The 17,961-nt window shown below is 42.2% G+C and overlaps 1 protein-coding gene across 6 annotated transcripts in view; it reads left to right on the forward strand.

The window, feature by feature from the left end:
- The first annotated feature begins 7,328 nt into the window (after window positions 1-7,328).
- HELZ (helicase with zinc finger) overlaps window positions 7,329-17,961 on the forward strand; it is a 122,662-nt gene continuing 112,029 nt past the window's right edge. Inside the window, exons 1-2 of one of the 6 annotated variants that reach the window (XM_083489785.1) lie at window positions 7,363-7,421; window positions 10,552-10,715. The gene's annotated coding sequence lies outside the window, so the exon portion shown is untranslated. Of the gene's footprint in view, window positions 7,422-10,551; window positions 10,716-17,961 lie in introns of all 6 variants that reach the window. The other 5 variants (XM_083489787.1, XM_083489786.1, XM_083489784.1 and 2 more) reach the window with 5 other exon arrangements.

Below are 17,961 nucleotides of genomic sequence, written 5' to 3' on the forward strand. Positions count from 1 at the left end.
AAAAAATTAAAGGCCAAAAACCTGATGTACGTTTCCAAAATATAAGATAAAAAAATAAAAATAAAACCTACATACAGCAACAGTGTTTTGTGTTGTGTAGGCTTCTGTGATGTAAGTAGTGGGCCCCGCCTGCTAGCCTGCTCCCTCAAATATCACTGGTTTGCTCATTTCTATATATAGGGTGCCTACATTCTTTAGATACCGATTAGCTCCATAAATTACCATACAGCATATACTCAACACACACACAAAACAGTGACAGTTTGTTATTGACAAAGGACAGCTGGGCATATAAAGGGCCCCAGTACCTTCAGTAGCTTAGGGCCTCATCAAACCTAAATCCGGCCCTAATTTTGAGCAGGTTCACTTGTAATGTGGTGCGGTGGTGGTGGTGGTGGTGGTGGTGGTGGTTGTGTTAGAGAGCTAATACATACCTTTTCTTTCAGGTGTTCTGTGATGCATTTTCTCCTGCTGTGAAAATTTCAAGTGACATCTGTAGAATAGTAGTACAGTGGTACCTTGGGTTACAGGCGCTTCAGGTTACAGACTTTGCTTCAGGTTACAGACTGCGCTAACCCAGAAATAGTACCTCGGGTTAAGAACTTTGCTTCAGGATGAGAACAGAAATTTCGTGGCAGCAGCAGGAGGCCCCATTTGCTAAAATGGTACCTCAGGTTAAGAACAGACCTCAGGAACGAATTAAGTTCTTAACCCGAGGTACCAATGTAATAGCAAATTGCAGCGTTGTGCTTCTCCATAGCAAATAATTGCAGGGCTCCATTGAAGTTTACTGGCTCTTACACACTTGGGAGAACGCACCTTCCCCCCGGTGGCTTTGTCATGTCTGAGACTTTGCCTTGCTATCGACAGCACAGAGATAAAGAGCAGCAATCTTGGCGCCTAGAACACCCTTCCCCCTAATACTTTGGATGGACAAGGTCTCCTTTAGACACTTTTAAAAATAAACAAATTAAATGACAGTAGCAATGACTGGGGAAGGGAAAGAAGTTGAGGCTCCTGAGCCCTTTACTATAGACCACTTGGAATATGAAATGGCAGAGGCTTGAGGGAGTGTTTTAATGTACTGTATTTTATACTCAAATTACCAGCTGTTGGAAACCTCAGGAGGAGAGATTAAGTATATTTATAGAAGGAATATTTTATTAAGATATTGTATTTTCCTTTTGATAAACATACTTATAAAATACTCAATCACTTCTAATAAATTTGTATATAACTAGAATAACAGAAAAAATGTTAATAAACAGAAAAAATACCTATGGGCTCAAGTATACTCTGTGTTAGATTATAGCCCATAGAAATAAGAAGCATATTCTGAATGTTAACATTTTAATTGAAAATGCTTATTCGACTCCATTCCTCATTAGACACATTTAACTTAAAATACTTTTTAGAATGTCTGGTTCTGCATTTCTAAATGCAGTTAACATCAGATCGTCAAACTATATATATCTAAAATAATTCCAGTGACTTCAGCATTTTGAAGACTGCAATTAGCAGACACTGTGCTTTTCCTCACTGGTGTAGGATTTACTATTTTCTTTTTGATATAACAAGGGACTGCTATAAGCACGAGATCTTAAAGTGTACCAGTAACAACCTTGAAAGGCTTAAGATGCTGATCATGCAAAAACCAGACTTCAAATGGGACTGGGCATAAACTGCTGGTCTTCTGGGTGCTTTTGGTCGATGGGAAAGGTGCTTACATGAAAATAAAAGATCTGGGTAAGTTTGAAGATACCTGGCAGGGCTTCTTTGACTTCTCTGGGGATTGAGAAGGCGTGTGGAACCAAATGATTATCTGGCACAGCTGCTGAAGAATATTAGAAAATATCACATACAAACCCACCCACCCTCTTTCAGCCAAGTTGTCTCTTGGACATGTCAACAGAACATCTCACTGTAACAGAGTGGTTAAAAAAGAATTGCCCAGCTTACCAAACTTAAATATCCTTTTAGTGCAAGTTAACATACACATAGGGACGTGGGTGGCGCTGTGGGTTAAACCACAGAGCCTAGGGCTTGCCGATCAGAAGGTCGGTGGTTCAAATCCCCGCGACGGGGTGAGCTCCCGTTGCTCGGTCCCTGCTCCTGCCAACCTAGCAGTTTGAAAGCACGTCAAAGTGCAAGTAGATAAATAGGTACCACTCCGTTTTTGTGCGCTGCTCTGGTTCGCTAGAAGCGGCTTAGTCATGCTGGCCACATGACCCGGAAGCTGTATGCCGGGTCCCTTGGCCAATAAACTGAGATGAGCGCCGCAACCCCAGAGTCGGTCACGACTGGACCTAATGGTCAGGGATTCCTTTACCTTTTAACATACACTTATTAAATATAAACAAGGAAAAAGGGTATTTAAAAACCATTGGACCCACACTGGCTTGCGCCATCTTCAAACTTTTGGCGAGGCTATAAAACTGACGCTTTGCGGACTGTTAAAGTGAGAGAGGAAGAATTAATAAATCTTTTGAAAATAATTGCTGTCCAAGAAGTGGCAGTGGATAACAGCTTTACAACCATCAAAGTCTACAGCATTCTTTATTCATGTGCCCGTTTCATAATTAAATGTTATGTCCCAATCTGTAACCACTGCACTCAAGCCCCGCGCTCCAGATAAATCAATAGGGTTTATTGAAATGGAGCAGTTTGAGGATGGTAGCCAAGGAGTGTGCCTGACCTTACATGCTCACATCTCAATCCCAAACACATTTAGTTCAAAGAAAATCACACTGATTTAAATTGTACTAGATAAGGGTCCTTGAAGATTCCAGCCTTTGGTTGGTTCATTTACATTTATTTAAACTCAGGCCTTTATTAATGACCACTGTATCTGAATCCGCCATTCTAAATCTGGTGGGGTCATATACTTAGCTTGGTGATAGAGTAAAGCAAACTGATCTAAGCTTAACCAAGGAAATATAACCATGCCCGAGTTCTTAAAGCAGGACTAGGGAAGCTGTGGCACCACCAGGGTCTGTTGGACTACAACTCCCAACATATGCAGCCATTGGCCATGCTGGCTGGGGCTGAGGGGAGCTGCAGTCTGAGAACTTCAGGACATTTTATTTCCTTCTGACCACGTTGCTTACACCCCCAAGGTGCATATATATCTGGATGTATATTTGCTTGCAACTGAGGATAAGACCTGAAGAAGTGCCACAGTATGTGTGCTAGTCTTTAAGATGCTATGAGGTTCTTTGTTCTTCGTGTTGCATTGCAAACTAACAGTGGTATTTACCCCTCTGGAAGATATATAAGGCAGAAGCGTGAGAAGGGGTGAAAGACTACTGCCTCCATAGACCGTAAGGAAAGGTGGGGATAAGAGGTGTGTGTGGGAGGGAAGGAAAGTAAAAGAAGGATAATGATGAATAAACAGGAATGTAGCAAAAGGTTGGTTATAAAGTAGCAAATGATGGTCAAAGAGGAAATATGGCCACATACAAGAGTGAACAGCATGTAAACTCTATATTTGCAACAATGTGGTTGATTTTATTGTTTTGTTCACCTGCACTCCCGCCTGCATTGTAGAATTGTATATGAACAAAATCATTTACTTTGAAACTGATTAGGAAATGGACCCCAATGGCACTTTTGCACAGGTCAGTGACGAGCTCACATGATTTAAACAACTGCCTTTATCTCAGCAGCACATTAAGGCTGCCATCCTATACCCAGTTATCTGGAAGCAAGCCTGACTGAACTCAGTGTAACTTACTTCTGAATGGACAGATAGAGGGTTGTACTGTAATTGTGCATTGATTGCCCAAATGAGCAATGCAGCCATTAGATATGCTGGTAGAGTCAGTTATTCAAAGGTTGGTGTAGCTTTAAAAATGTGCCTGGTGTTTGAATTGTTCAACGTTATGCTGGTTTCAGAGGTAACCCCCCTCCTTTAAAAATAAAATAAAAAAAATTCTGTGTTTCACGTCTGAAAGACTGCAGTCTGATCTTATGAAGATTTACTCAAAAGGAAAACAAGCAAATTTAATGGAATGTGTTGGGACAACACCTCCCCCCTTTCCTTGGTTATATTATTATAGCTGAGAAGTAAAGCCCAAGTGAGTTATATCCTTTAAAAACGCACTGATAGTTGACACTCTCCACTGCATGACTTTGTAGCCGAAGCCAACTTTGAAGTTAAATCGAAAATATGCTAAAATTAGGAAATGCGTATTTAAAAATTTGAATAATGGATGATTGTCAGAGAGGTTGAAGGAAGTCTAAAAGAGAAAATATGTGATAAATTTAGATTGGATACTATAAATGTATGTTGGAAAATTTAATTTAAAATTTTAATTAAAAAATACCGTATTTTTTGCACCATAACATTCACTTTTTTCCTCCTAAAAAGTAAGGGGAAATGTCTGTGCGTGTTATGGAGGGAATGCCTACGGGTGGCATGCCTACGGATTTTCCTCCTCTAAAAACTACGTGCGTGTTATGGTCGGGTGCGTGTTATAGAGCGAAAAATACGGTAAGTCGAAAATATGCAAGAAATTGTTATTCATCCATGGCAAGTTGAAGAATGGCTACAGGTAACTCTTTCAAGTCAAATCCACACCACACATTTGTTTAATTATTAAATTTATATAGAATTTTAACTACTCCTGTGCAACGAAGTTGAATCCAATGAATAACTAATTATGTGCACAAAGCACAGCATTTTACTAGGGCTGACCAAATTGTCGCAGCAGGATATTTAATGTTGGAAATAATAAATAAATCTTGTACGTGCTGCCAAAACGGAAACAACCTTCTGATTTTTGTCAGTTATGTACTGTATGTGACCCACAGACCAAGATTTGTTCTTTCTCGAGACTGTGGACTGCCTTTTACTCCACAATGCTGCTTATGGGATGGGAGTGGCACAAGTCAACCATTTCATGTTTTCTGCCCTCTCTTTCTCACAAAAAAACCCAATTTTTTTAAAAATAAAAAGAATCTCCTGCAAAACAAACAAACAAAACCAGCCAGCTTTGGGGTCAGTAACCCCACTTATTTGCACCATACCATGTGAACCGCTTAGGTGGTGCTCTGGTCTAAAGCACAGAGCCTAGGTGAGCTCCCATTGCTCTGTCCCTGCTCCTGGCAACCTAGCAATTCGAAAGCACGTCATGTGCAAGTAGATAAAGAGGTACCGCTCCGGCGGGAAGGTAAACGGCATTTCCGTGCGCTGCTCTGGTTCGCCAGAAGCGGCTTTGTCATGCTGGCCACATGACCTGGAAGCTGTCTGTGGACAAACACCGGCTTCCTCGGCCTATAGAGCGAGATGAGCGCCGCAACCCCAGAGTCGCCCGCGATTGGACCTAACGGTCAGGGGTACCTTTACCTTTACGTAATTTTACTTATTTGAACCATACCATGTGAACTGCTTAGAGATTTTTTTCTTTAAAATATAAAGCAGTATAGAAATGATGATGATGATAATAATATTTTTTTAAAAAACCAACCACCTTGCCTTCCACTCCCACCTCACCACTTCGTCCCCCCCACATGGCTGAGTAAGCAACACGGATGCCCAGTGTGTGGTGTTTGTATGTGTGGTCTTGGGGTCTAAACCACTGAGCCTCTTGGGCTTGCCAATTGGAAGGTCAGCAGTTGGGGTGAGCTCTAATTGCTCTATCCCAGCTCCTGCCAACGTAGCAGTTTGGAAGCACACCAGCACAAGTAGATAAATAGTGGGAAGGTAAAGTGTTTCCATGAGCTCTGATTTCTGTCACAGTGTCCCGTTGCGCCAGAAGCGGTTTAATCATGCTGGTCACCTGACCCAGAAAGCTGTCTGTGGACAAATGCCGGCTCCCTTGGCCTGAAAGCCAGATGAGCACTGCAACCCCATAGTCACCTTTGGCTGGACTTAACTGTCCAAGGGTCTTTTATCTTTTTTACTTTTACTTTTAACCCCACACGAGCACAACCCTCCTCCTGCTTGCTTCACTTTTCTTTGCACCATACCATGTAAACCGCTTTGAGATTTTTTTTCTTTAAAGTATAAAGCAGTATAGAAATTATGATCATGATAATCAGGGCTTTTTATTTCAGCCAGAACTTTCTGGAACTCAGTTCCGGCAATCCTTTCCGGTGGGCCATTCTAAGAGAACGAGAGAGGTGTTAATGGTGAGTTCCTGCACCTCTTTTTCTAGAAAAATGGCACAAGTAACAACAACAACAGCAACAATGATAAGAATAATAAATAAAATAATGATCATTATAGTAATAATAAAAAATTTTAAATGATAATAATAACAACAACAATGAGAGCCAGTGTGGTGTAGTGGTTAAGAGCAGTAGTCACGTAATCTGGGAAACCGGGTTCGCGTCTCCGCTCCTCCACATGCAGCTGCTGGGTGACCTTGGGCCAGTCACACTTCTCTGAAGTCTCTCAGCCCCACTCACCTCACAGAGTGTTTGTTGTGGGGGAGGAAGGGAAAGGAGAATGTTAGCCGCTTTGAGACTCCTGAAGGGGAGTGAAAGGCGGGATATCAAATCCAAACTCTTCTTCTTCTTCTTAATGATAATAATAATAAAAATTAAATGATGATAATAATAATAATATAACCAAGAGAATAAAGATAATGATAGTAATAATAATTAAAAAAGGATGTTCAGTGTTTTTTTCTGGGGGGACACGTACGCCTACCCCTAATCATTTTGTGAATCTTTGTACTTTTGTCCATTTCCTGTACAGTGATACCTCGGGTTAAGTACTTGATTCGTTCCGGAGGTCCAAACTTAACCTGAAACTGTTCTTAACCTGAAGCACCACTTTGGCTAATGGGGCCTCCTGCTGCCGCCGCGCCGCCAGAGCACGATTTCTGTTCCCATCCTGAAGCAAAGTTCTTAACCCGAGGTACTATTTCTGGGTTAGCGAAGTCTGTAACCTGAAGCGTTTGCAACCCAAGGTACCACTGTATTTATTTTCCCCGATTTGAACTATAAAATGGTGATTTCCTCGAGTCAAAATGAGAGTTCCCCTAAACATCTTTTTAGGGGAAAAAGCACTGATGATGAGGAGGATGATGATGATAATAATAATAATAATAATAATAATAACAACAACAACAATGATAATGATAATAATACCAGTCACCTTGCCTGCCTCCCCATCAAATGCCTCTCCCTCTTTCCTCACCCCTCTCCCCTTATGGCTGAGCAAGCAATTCTGCAGAAGCACGACCTTCCCCCTTCTTGCTTAACTTTTCTCCGCCGTGAGGCGTGTGTGTGTGAGAGAGAGGGGGGTGGGAAGGACGGGGCTGAGGGAAGAAGAGAGCTCCCCCCCCCCGCTCTCTTTCCTTTCCTTCCTTCCTTCCCTCCCTCTCCTCTTCCCCCTCCCTCCCTCCTTCCCCACAATGCCCTGCGAGGACGTTGACAAGTGGATCCAAGATGGCGTAGAAAAGCAATGACAGGTAAGCCGGGACTTCCCCGTTCCCTCTCGGGGAGGGCGAAGGGCGAGGAGGGGGGCGTGGGCCAGCCGAGGGGCTCGGCGGGGCCCCGGGGCTCGGGGCGGGGTCCGCCGGGGTCGGAGGGGGAGCCGGAGCGAGGAGGCCGGAGGCCGAGCGGGGCCGGCGGGAGAGAGAGGGCCCTGGGGGCGCGGAGGGGCCTGCGGGAGCCCAGCAGCTCGGGGGCTGATTCCCCCTCGGGGGTCCCAGTTGCCTCAGGGCGGGGGTGAGGGGCGAGGCGGGGCGCGGGTTCGAGCCCCGGCTGCTCCGGGGGAAGCGGGACCTTCGAGCTGAGGAAACCAGAGCCACACACCGATGGGTGGGGTGCGTGTTGGCGGGCGGGCGCGTGTTTTGGCGGATTTTTTTCTTTTCCAAACAGCTAAAAGGGGGGCATTTCAGGCCGGCGAACGTGGAAGCTTTTATTTAAAGGGCGGGGGTAGTTTTAAAAAAATCAAAACACAAAAAACCCCTCACGCAACTCTTCAGGTTCGCGGGGACCCAAGGGCTCAACTAGACGGGCCAAGAAAAAGCGGTTTATACGCGCGGTATATGCGCGATATAATAACCTCGCGGCGCCAGGTAGCGCTGCCGAGCGACGTTGTCCTCCGCCCGTTTTCCCTGTTTAAATGGACGGCGCTCCAAAGTGCTGGGCGGGGGGGTCTGGATCCAGCCCGGGGCTTTGTGGAGCTGAGCAGGGAGGACAAGGACTCCAGGATTTGAACGGGAGGCTTCCCCTCCTATCGACACTCCCCCCCCCACGCTCCGCCCCTCCAAGATCGAAGTTGGAAATAAATACTAGATTAAAAGAAAGAAAGAAAAGCGACCCCTTCAACCTCTCCTGCGTTTCGGAGATGGTTGGGACGGGCAATGGTGAAATCGGAGATTGGGGTGGAAGGGAAATCGGTTCTTTTGTAAGCAGGCAAAAGGTGGGTGCCTGGAAAAGTAATGGCGTGGCAAGCCAGCGCAGGCCGTGCTTAGATCAATGGCGTGGGGAGTAAGGGAAAGTTGTGACCTTGCACCCTTTCCTAAGTGAAAATGTCGATGGAAGCAAGTGAGATTTTCAAATGGAAAAAAAGGTCTATGTCACAGAGGCTTGCTTTTCTGTGGTGGTTCAAATACTATTAATTTTTAGCATTTTGATACAACTTAAACTAAAGCAAGGTACTTTTTTTGGGGGGGCAACACCCCTCCCCCTTGCAACTAGACTTGATTGCACAAAAGTTGATGGCCAGTATTAGTTGTACTAGTTGTACTTGGAATAGGCCCATTGAAATCAAGTGAGTTTTAAGTCAGTTATTTTAAAGAGTCTGTTCTGAGTATGATGAACATAGGATGTTGCCCCAGAGAACTAAGCTTTGTGAAATACAATGTTAAAAAACAACAACAACCTTGATTGTAACTTCCTGGGTTGGGATAGCTTATGGAAAGGAATTTTCTTTCCAGTGGAAGCTATATTTTGGGCTCAAGGCCTGCCAGGATTTACTACATAGTTTAGCCACCAGAAATAACAGAATCCTGTTCAGGGTTGGAACTCAAAACAACTTCACAGTTATGTGTGACTGAAATTAAGGATATGTTGGTGAAATAGTTGAAGCAAGGAGGGAATATGCTTGTGAGTGTAGTGCAAACTGGGAAAAAAGGCTTTTTGAGTAACTTGGCTGAAGCCACACCTGAGAAACAGCCTAAAAAGTAAGAATTACTATTTCAGTACAGTATTAAAAGTAACTTTGACTGAATATTAGAGTGATATTATTTGCAAGGTCAAATATGCTGTGATCACAAATGCTATGAATGAGGCTCTTCAATTTATAAGGGGTGCAATTCAGCACACACTTTCAAGGAAGTAAGTCCCTTTGAATTCAGTGGTATTCTTAGTAGAAAGGTATAAAATTTGAATGTCCATGTAGTTTGTGGAAATAAACCTTTTAATTTGAGGAGAAGCCCCAAACCATAGCAGTTATTTTGTGTATATTTTATTCTACTATTATTCATTTAGTAAAAGTGCAGCTTATTTATTTCATAAAATTTATTCGCTGCATGACTGTTAAAAAACAAACCTCAAAGTTTACAAATTTTGAGACGTGGTTGTGTAGCAGCTGGCTTTTATTGTAAGATACATATAAGCAACATTTTCTCTCTCCCAGGTCCAGAATCTTGTATTGTAAATGGTAAACATAATTTCTAGTGGATAAATGATTTATTTTTTTTAAGTTAAGCACTTTTAGAGCTGGAATATAGCAAAGACTGAAAAAAATATTGTAACTTTTTGTATTGTGTTTGCTTAGATAGGTAATTAGTTCTTTTTAGAAAACCTATGTCAGCAAACAACAGTTTCAACAGTTCCCAGACTTAAAGCTAAGGAGCCTACTAATGGAATTCCTTTGATGTCTTTGGACTCACGTGATGGTCCCACCCGTAGTTGATTCTGCTGTTATGCCATAATGCCTTCATGGTTGTTGCTGATACCCTCTGTTGCTGATCTTCCTTGTAATCCTCCCACTTTTGAGAATTATTGTACTACGGCTAACTTAAGTATAATGAAATCTATGGTCTGAAGGACTTTAATCTTAACAGAGCTGGTTATGTAAGCAACGCCTTATTTGCAGTGAACTTTCATGTGGATCTGGTTTAGGCTTATAGAAAATATTCACAGTGCGCCAAATGCATAGTGGTGAACGAGTGAGGAAGTTGATGGCTGTTGTAACAACATTTATATGCTACTTTCCCACCACTCACTTGCCCTCAAAGTGGCTTGCAGTTGATAATTTAGTGTTCTGTTGGAAGCCGCCCAGAGTGGCTGGGGAAACCCAGCCAGATGGGTGGGGTATAAATTATTATTATTATTATTATTATTATTATTATTATTATTATTATTATTATTGATAGCATACAAAAAATTCTGGTGACAGCCCCCACAATCATCCATGCATTTGCTAGGCCAGCCTTCACCAATCCCATTAGCTCCACCCAGCACTATGCCCATCTGTGTTATGGGTATAATGGTGCTGATCTCCCTTGTGAATTCATTGAGATAATGTCTGTGAAGAGTGCTTTGTAAATGCTAAATATTATTAATATTTTATTATCTTTTTTCCAGTGTAAGAAAGTACCCCATCTGTGCCATAGATATAGGACCATCAGGCAGATCTCCCTTTGGCTGCTTTGTAGCAACAGAGTAGATGCCTGAATGCAGCTCAAGAAAGAATGAATGAAAAGGAAAAGAACTCAAAAGAAGAGATGCAGGCCTCAAACTGGTGTTTGGTAGGATCCTTTTTTAATTTGGCAGAGTAAAACATATAAATTTTCTCAAGTATTTCAATTTGTAAACTTCCATGGGGAGAATAACCAGATACATTTTTTCCTGAAGGAAAAATCCCTTGAGAGTAAGGTACCTAAGGCTGCAATATACTAAACAGGGAGTAACGCTATAATACGAAACTTACTTACTTCATTGAAATCAGTGGCACTTGAATCTGAGTAGGTATTCATAGCATTGTGCTGTAAGCCTCATTGAACACAATTGTACTTCTGAATAAACAGATACAGGGTTGCACTGTAAGGAAATAATCTTTGTAGGAAGATAATATCTTATCTCGTTACCCTGATGAGGATTTCTGATCACCTTTGGGCAGACAGTGGTTTTGAATCTGCTGCAATACAATTTTTCTACCAAGCACCAATTTGAGGCTTATCTGTCATTTTTTGAATATAGTTCAGCTCTTTTTATTTACATACACATCTATTCTACAGCTTAATGTATAGCATAATGGATGGAATTAATTTTTGAACTAAGTATTACAAAGTCAGAGAGTTGGAAGGGGCCTCAAAGTTCAGCTACTCCAACCCGCTGCTGATGCAGGAAACCTATCCCTGATAAGGGTTTTTAAACAGAGGCTGGATGTCCATCTAATGATGAAGAAGCCATCATCTTCTGAGGCAGTCTGTTCTGTTGTCAAACAGCTAGCAGCATCAGGAAGTTCTAATGCTTAGTACAAATAAATTTTCTTTGTCATTTGAACCCACTGGTTTGGGGCCTACCCCTCGCAGATGTTGATGTTCACCCTGGAAGACAGAGAAGTGTTATCTTCACTTTTATAAACACAACACAAAATATTGTACAGGTGCTCCCATTTAGAGTTTATGTTATGTTTAACCTTTGCTACACCTTTTTGGTTGCAAGTGACTATTTGTATACTACAATCATAGGCTAGTTGGTGTGCTGCTCAATGGCAAATATTACGTGTTGCAGAAGCTTTATTTGGACCTTCTGTTAATAATCTTGTGAATCACACTTGCTCTATTTCATTCATGCAATTTTTAAACCACTTAATGTAATAAAAATAGTTAACTGCTTTATATAAGCACAATAAAAATACAGTGGTACCTTGGGTTAAGTACTTAATTCGTTCTGGAGGTCTGTTCTTAACCTGAAACTGTTCTTAACCTGAAGCACCACTTTAGCTAATGGGGCCTCCTGCTGCCGCCGCGCCACCAGAGCACGATTTTTCTCAGGAGGTCATAAAGATTGACTAGGGGTGGTATTCTGCTAGGTATTTTGGTCCAAAGTCGTTTAGGGTTAGATGGCTCAGGGTCTAGAGCCATCTCTGTATGGATCCTATTCATATTCTCTTGTTTGCAGTGATTTATAAGCCTACATGGAAGCCTTTTTTGGCTGGATGGTGGGATGAAAAAAATCTTATGTGGTGTGACGTAGCAGTCTTCTGCCTATGCTAGGTATAGTGCCTATACTTTACTGCCTTGGCTGCATGTTTCATGGTAGTTACACCCTCCACCACATGCTAGTGGAAACAGTCCCCATCTTCCTGCCAGAAAAGGTAGGTGTATAGTTGCACCTCCATTGCATTTTCTCTTTCACTGGCTAGGAAAGGAAGGAGAAAATACACAGCTAGTCAAAATCAGTGTTGTACTCTTAGAAAGCTCTTTGAGCAGTAAAGTAAACTGGTATTCACAATTTACTTAGGATCTACATTTGATTCCTGAGCATGGTTTGGCCTATTTTTTTAAATAAAAAGAAATAGTCTTTATTGCTCATCCACATAGGTGCTCCTGCTCATTTACATTGTGCTAAACCATGACTTTGTGTAATGTTTGAATATGGCTGATAGCCCAGATTCCACTAACTTGGTGCACTAGCAGAAGCCAGTGCAAGAACTCCTGTTAGGGCAACAGGATTTCCCATCTCTCCTCACCTTGCGTGCCCCTGTGCCTTCCCCATATTTAGTCTGGAGGGTCAGGAGAACTCCTAGAACAGCATCCTGAGAAAGGAGATAGAGGTTGTTCCATTGAGCAAGCAGAAATGCTTGCATTTAGAAAAGGATCACCTTAGTGCAATGTTTAATTCCTCCCAATGTGTGGTGAACTTGACTGGCCAAGTCTTGTCTAGATTTTTTAAAAAAAATGCTTTAAATAGCTTGCAATGTTATCACAGAAAGGGTAGAAGTATTTTAGACATTAATCTTTAGTTTTTAATTTTTAAAACAAATGTTACTGGTTCATGCATCTGATCTTTTTTTAAAAAATTGCAGCATATCAAACAGAGTTAAAATAGACCTGCTACTGCTTTACATTGGGCTTCACATTGAGCTCAGTTATATTTGTATTCCAAACTATTTATACTATTCATATCTATCTAGGAATTAAACAGGTTCAGCATCTCAAAGTGGATGGCGATAAAGTCACATCCTAATATACTCTGACACATCTTTGCTATTCTGGAAATGTGATAATGAAAGCACCCTGCATTTTCATTGAGGTTCTGGCTTCATTTGAGCCATTGCAGCCACTTCAGGGATTCCATACACAAAACACATGGGGTTCATAGCTTTTCCTCCCTCTGCCCTATTTCCCCCCCTTCATGACACCTTTCACAGTGTATCTTGCTAGTGATAGACACAAAACAAGGCCTTGTTTCATCCATTGGTAATTACAGCTGTTACTGATGTCTTAAACCTTTTCACAAAAAAGCAAGTTCCAATGCACGTCAAAGTGCAAGTAGATAAATAGGTACCACTCCAGCGGGAAGGTAAATGGCGTTTCCGTGCGCTGATCTGGTTTGCCAGAAGCGGCTTAGTCATGTTGGCCACATGACCTGGAAGCTGTACGCTGGCTCCCTCGGCCAATAAAGCGAGCGCCGCAACCCCAGAGTCGTCTGCGACTGGACCTAACGGTCAGGGGTCCCTGTATCTTTACCTTTATGTAGCCCATGCCAAGCAGATGTCAGGTAACTACTCAAGTTTCTTGGAATCCAAAATCATAAACTTTTTTACTTAAAAATAAGCACTTTACAACAAAAACACACACGAGAACAGCTTGTAAAAACAAACCGTGCAGAAAAAGCTTTAGTGAATCAGTGGGTTGTATGCAAAGGTGTCCACAAACAAGCAGAATGGACTTCAGTGCATACAGGTGGATTTCCTCTTCCCTGCAGCTCCTGTGCATGCCATCAGAATCTGCTCCCAGTGGTGGAGCATGTTCCCATGGAAGCTGGGGCAGGGTGCGGAGGGTGAAGAAGCCAGCTGCACATGGCCAGCCCTCGCTATTGGAACGCTCGCCACAACAGCTATGTACCCTTCTCATGCGCCCTCCCCAAATGGCTTTGCAAGGAGTGTTTCCATGGCGGAGCGCAGAGGGGAAACAGAGGGCCTGCTGCTCCAGATTGCCGCTTTGGTGGTGAGGGCTTGCCTAGCGCAGCGGGCTGACTTGGAGGGTGGTGTGAGCAGCACACGCCCAACCCAAAATTTGCCCAGGGCAATTGCCCCGGCTGCACCCCCCCCCCCGCTGCACCCCTGTCTGCTTCAGAGGGTTTGGGAACTCTTCAGACCAGGGGCTGTAGTGGGGAAGTCTGCTCATGCAACAATTTATTGACTGTCTGCTATGGAATCTTTATTTTTTCCTAGAGAATGTTACATAAGAATATAAGAAGAGTTTGCTGGGTCGGGCCAATGGTCCATCTAGTCCAGGATCCTGTTCTCATAGTCTCCAACTAGATACCTATGAGAAGCATGCAAGCAAGACCCGAACACAAAAGCACTCCTCATTGTAGCAACTAGTCTTGCGAACCACATTGTCTGTAACTGTGGAAGGCAGAACATAGACACCCAGGCTAGAAGGCATTGATATTCTTATCCTCCATGAATTTTTCCAGTCCTTTTTAAAAAGGCATTCAACTTGGTGGCCATCCCAGCCTCCTTTGGGAGCGAATCCCATAGTTTAGCTTGCTTCTGCCAGTGGGAGATCTATAAGCAGAACTCCATTCATGGGAATCTCTGGATATAAATCAGTGTATTTAGAATTGTAAAGTCAGAGTAAGTTCGAGATCAAGGGAGCATTAACGGTTACATGCAGGGGGTAGGTTGTTAATCTGTCAGTCTCGCTACCTGCAAAAGGAATAGACATTGCTGTGTTAAAACTGAAGTCCTTTGCTGTGTCGTAAAATAGGTCTGTCTTTTAAAGTGATCTAAGTTAGCTTTGCAAGTCCTACTGTGATTTTTTTTTTTATTATACAGTCTCCAGAAATACATCTGGTATTGAGAACAGACTGAATTAGCTGAATGTTGTGTAATTCTTTGGGTTTGCAATGCCTGGGGACTATGTCTCGTGATCTTGCCTGTTTATAAAGGGACCATACTTCCAAGAGATTTAGTGGGTAAACAGTGAAAGGATAAGGGAAGCAGGATAGTTGATCTGCATGCTTGTATATGTTCAAATTGCCAGAAGTATTAAGCAAAGTTCATATTCTCTAATTTGGAGGAACATGCTCCGGATTTCTAGTTACGTATATGGGTGGTATTCAACTAAGTTTTACATAGAGCACACCTGTTGAAATTAATGGTTCTAACTTAGTTATGTTCATTAATTTTATTTAGCCTACTCTGAGCAGGACTTGTGTAGCCTGCATGGGAGCAAAGGATACAAACAAGATAGCTATCCGCATATTGTTGACAAACTTTCTTTTTTGGAGATTTGCTTTGGTCTGCTACTGGTGTCCAATTAAACGAGTCTTCTTCAGCTCCCTGTTTGAGTGGTGATTCTGAATCACAGCTAGAATTGTCCTCTGTATCGCCTGCTCTTGCTCTCATTTTGAAAATATGTCTATCCATATTACTATACTACACAACACTGAAATGTTAAAATTTTTCTTTGATTGTCCTTGAATCTTCCTGCCACACTTGCCATCCTCTTCAGCCACACCAATGTGGTGTGTCACACCCTTTGAGAACCCCTATATTAAAAGAAAACTGGTGGCTGCAGAAGATGAGTATATTTGTTTTTGTACTTATTAGCTGCTATATTAACTGAATATAGAAATGTTTGTTCATTGGAAAATTACTTTTCCATTGAACTGTTAGTTCAACAGTACAAGGGTTATAAAGATTTCAGAGACAGTGGACAGTTATACAGTCATACCTCGGGTTAAATATGCTTCAGGTTGAGCGTTTTCGGGTTGTGCTCCGCGGAGACCCGGAAGTAACGGAGCACGTTACTGCCAGGTTTCGCTGCTCGCGCATGTGCAGACGCTCAAGTGGTGAATTGTGACCCACGCACGCGCAGACACGGGTTGCGTTTGCTTCAGGATGTGAACGGGGCTCCGGAACGGATCACGTTCACATCCAGAGGTACCACTGTACTTCTGTTCCTACCCAGCTTCAGAGGAAACATAGTGCTGTGCATTTTCAGGTGGCATCTGGGTCCACAACAAAATATTAAAGGGATATGCTGAATTCCTTTCCAATTCCTAGTGCACACTGATGTATTGGTGGCTGGGGGAAGTAATCAGGAAGCTTTGGTAAGTAACAGGTAGGTTTGCTAGGTTTGCACTTGTGTTGTGTCAATGATCAATTTGTCAGACAAAGCACTGCTAGCTGGAGTGTGTAATACAGCTTCACTAAATACAGAAGAAGCAGAGTTTTAACTTGGAAACTTTTCAAATTGGCTTCATATAGAATGGGCATAATGTAGAAGTAAATTTGTTAAAGTATACGCAAACCAGACTAGCTGTGAGCAGTATGCCACCGTTTGAGAACAACCTGTTTTACGAGTAAAAGCCTAGCTCTGTGCTGGATGCTATATTTGCCTCATACTATATTGTAAAAATTCAGACTTGTAATGCTATCATGGAGGTATGTCCCTTTGGTGCAAAACTCTATTTCAAATCTCCAATAATATTTTCCCCAATATTCTACAACATTTTGAAGAACTGTCCAGCTGACCATGTTTAGGTTTAAACACATGTAAATGGAAAAGTGTTCTGATGATTCAGCGGGGTTCGTTTAGACGCAGTGGTGTCCAAACTTTTTCCAAAGAGGGCCAGATTTCTTGAAGTGATGGGCTGTGAGGGCCGACCAAAGTTACTTACCTTTTTTAAGGATTGAAGTAGTTGAGGTTTTTTTAGGATTTTACCCCAGGAAATAAACTGCCACAGGGGCCGGATTAAACCGACCGGTGGGCTGCATTAGGCCCCTGAAACGGACTTAGGACATGCCTGGTAGAGGTAGTTGATAAAATCTGACATAATAAATAGGTATTCTCCATCCTACTGATATAAAAAGAAACCTCAGAAGAAACCAGCTTATCTATATAAGTTACAGTTACAGGTAATTTCATAAGTACTACCCAGATGAATCAGTAGTGTTAACATGTTGATAGAGACATGTTTTGTATGTGTTCTGATAGGGCAGTGGTTTTCAAAGTGTAGTCTAAGAAGGTCTGAAATCCTTTGGCAGCTTATCAAGGGAAAAGTAATGAAGGTCAGTACTCGCAGAGACACAACTTGCTCAGCATTACTATGCAGCTGTAGGGGCATATTCCGTGTTCACACAGGACAGAAGCAAGGATCAGCAGGCCTGGTATGTACCATAATGAACACTGCACACTAAGATATGCCTCAAAATCCTCTAATAATAGGGATTCCTCAGGAGAAAAGCTAATGTGGAAAGGGTTTCCCGAAAGTAGAATCAAAATCACTGTGCTGGGTGCTCCTTTTCAAAACTGGATTTTGATTCCATTTTGAGTTAGTGGGATTCCCTCCCACAAAACATTCTAAAGTTTTGGATTTAAATGCAAGAGTAATAATCCTCTTTAAGAATTTTTTTGGGGAGGGCAGTAAATGTCTTCATTCTGAAATGTTTTGTAAGTATGTCTCTAGACTTTGAATCTGGAATGCTTGATGAGGGATTTAAGCTAAACAGCAAAGTGTTGCTCCCCTCCTTTATGCAACATTTACAAACGCAAAGCTGTAGTATTGAATTTTTATAGTATTTCCAAGTTGCTTGTCTTAAAACGTTTCTGCAAGTTTGCTTGCAATGAAGATTGAATTATTTTTATAACATTAGAAGTTAATTACGCCTTCAACCAGAAACTGTAGAAAATAAATAAAAGATGAGAGATGCGTCTAATGTGGGCTCGATTTGTGGGTGTGTTTAATTGTTTGCACTCTACTTTTAGTGGGGGAAGGGATTAGCAGGCTGCTAGCACGCTAATAAGAATT

Source organism: Podarcis liolepis (genome assembly GCF_965112155.1).
Source record: "Podarcis liolepis genome assembly, chromosome: 2".
NCBI lineage: Eukaryota > Metazoa > Chordata > Lepidosauria > Squamata > Lacertidae > Podarcis > Podarcis liolepis.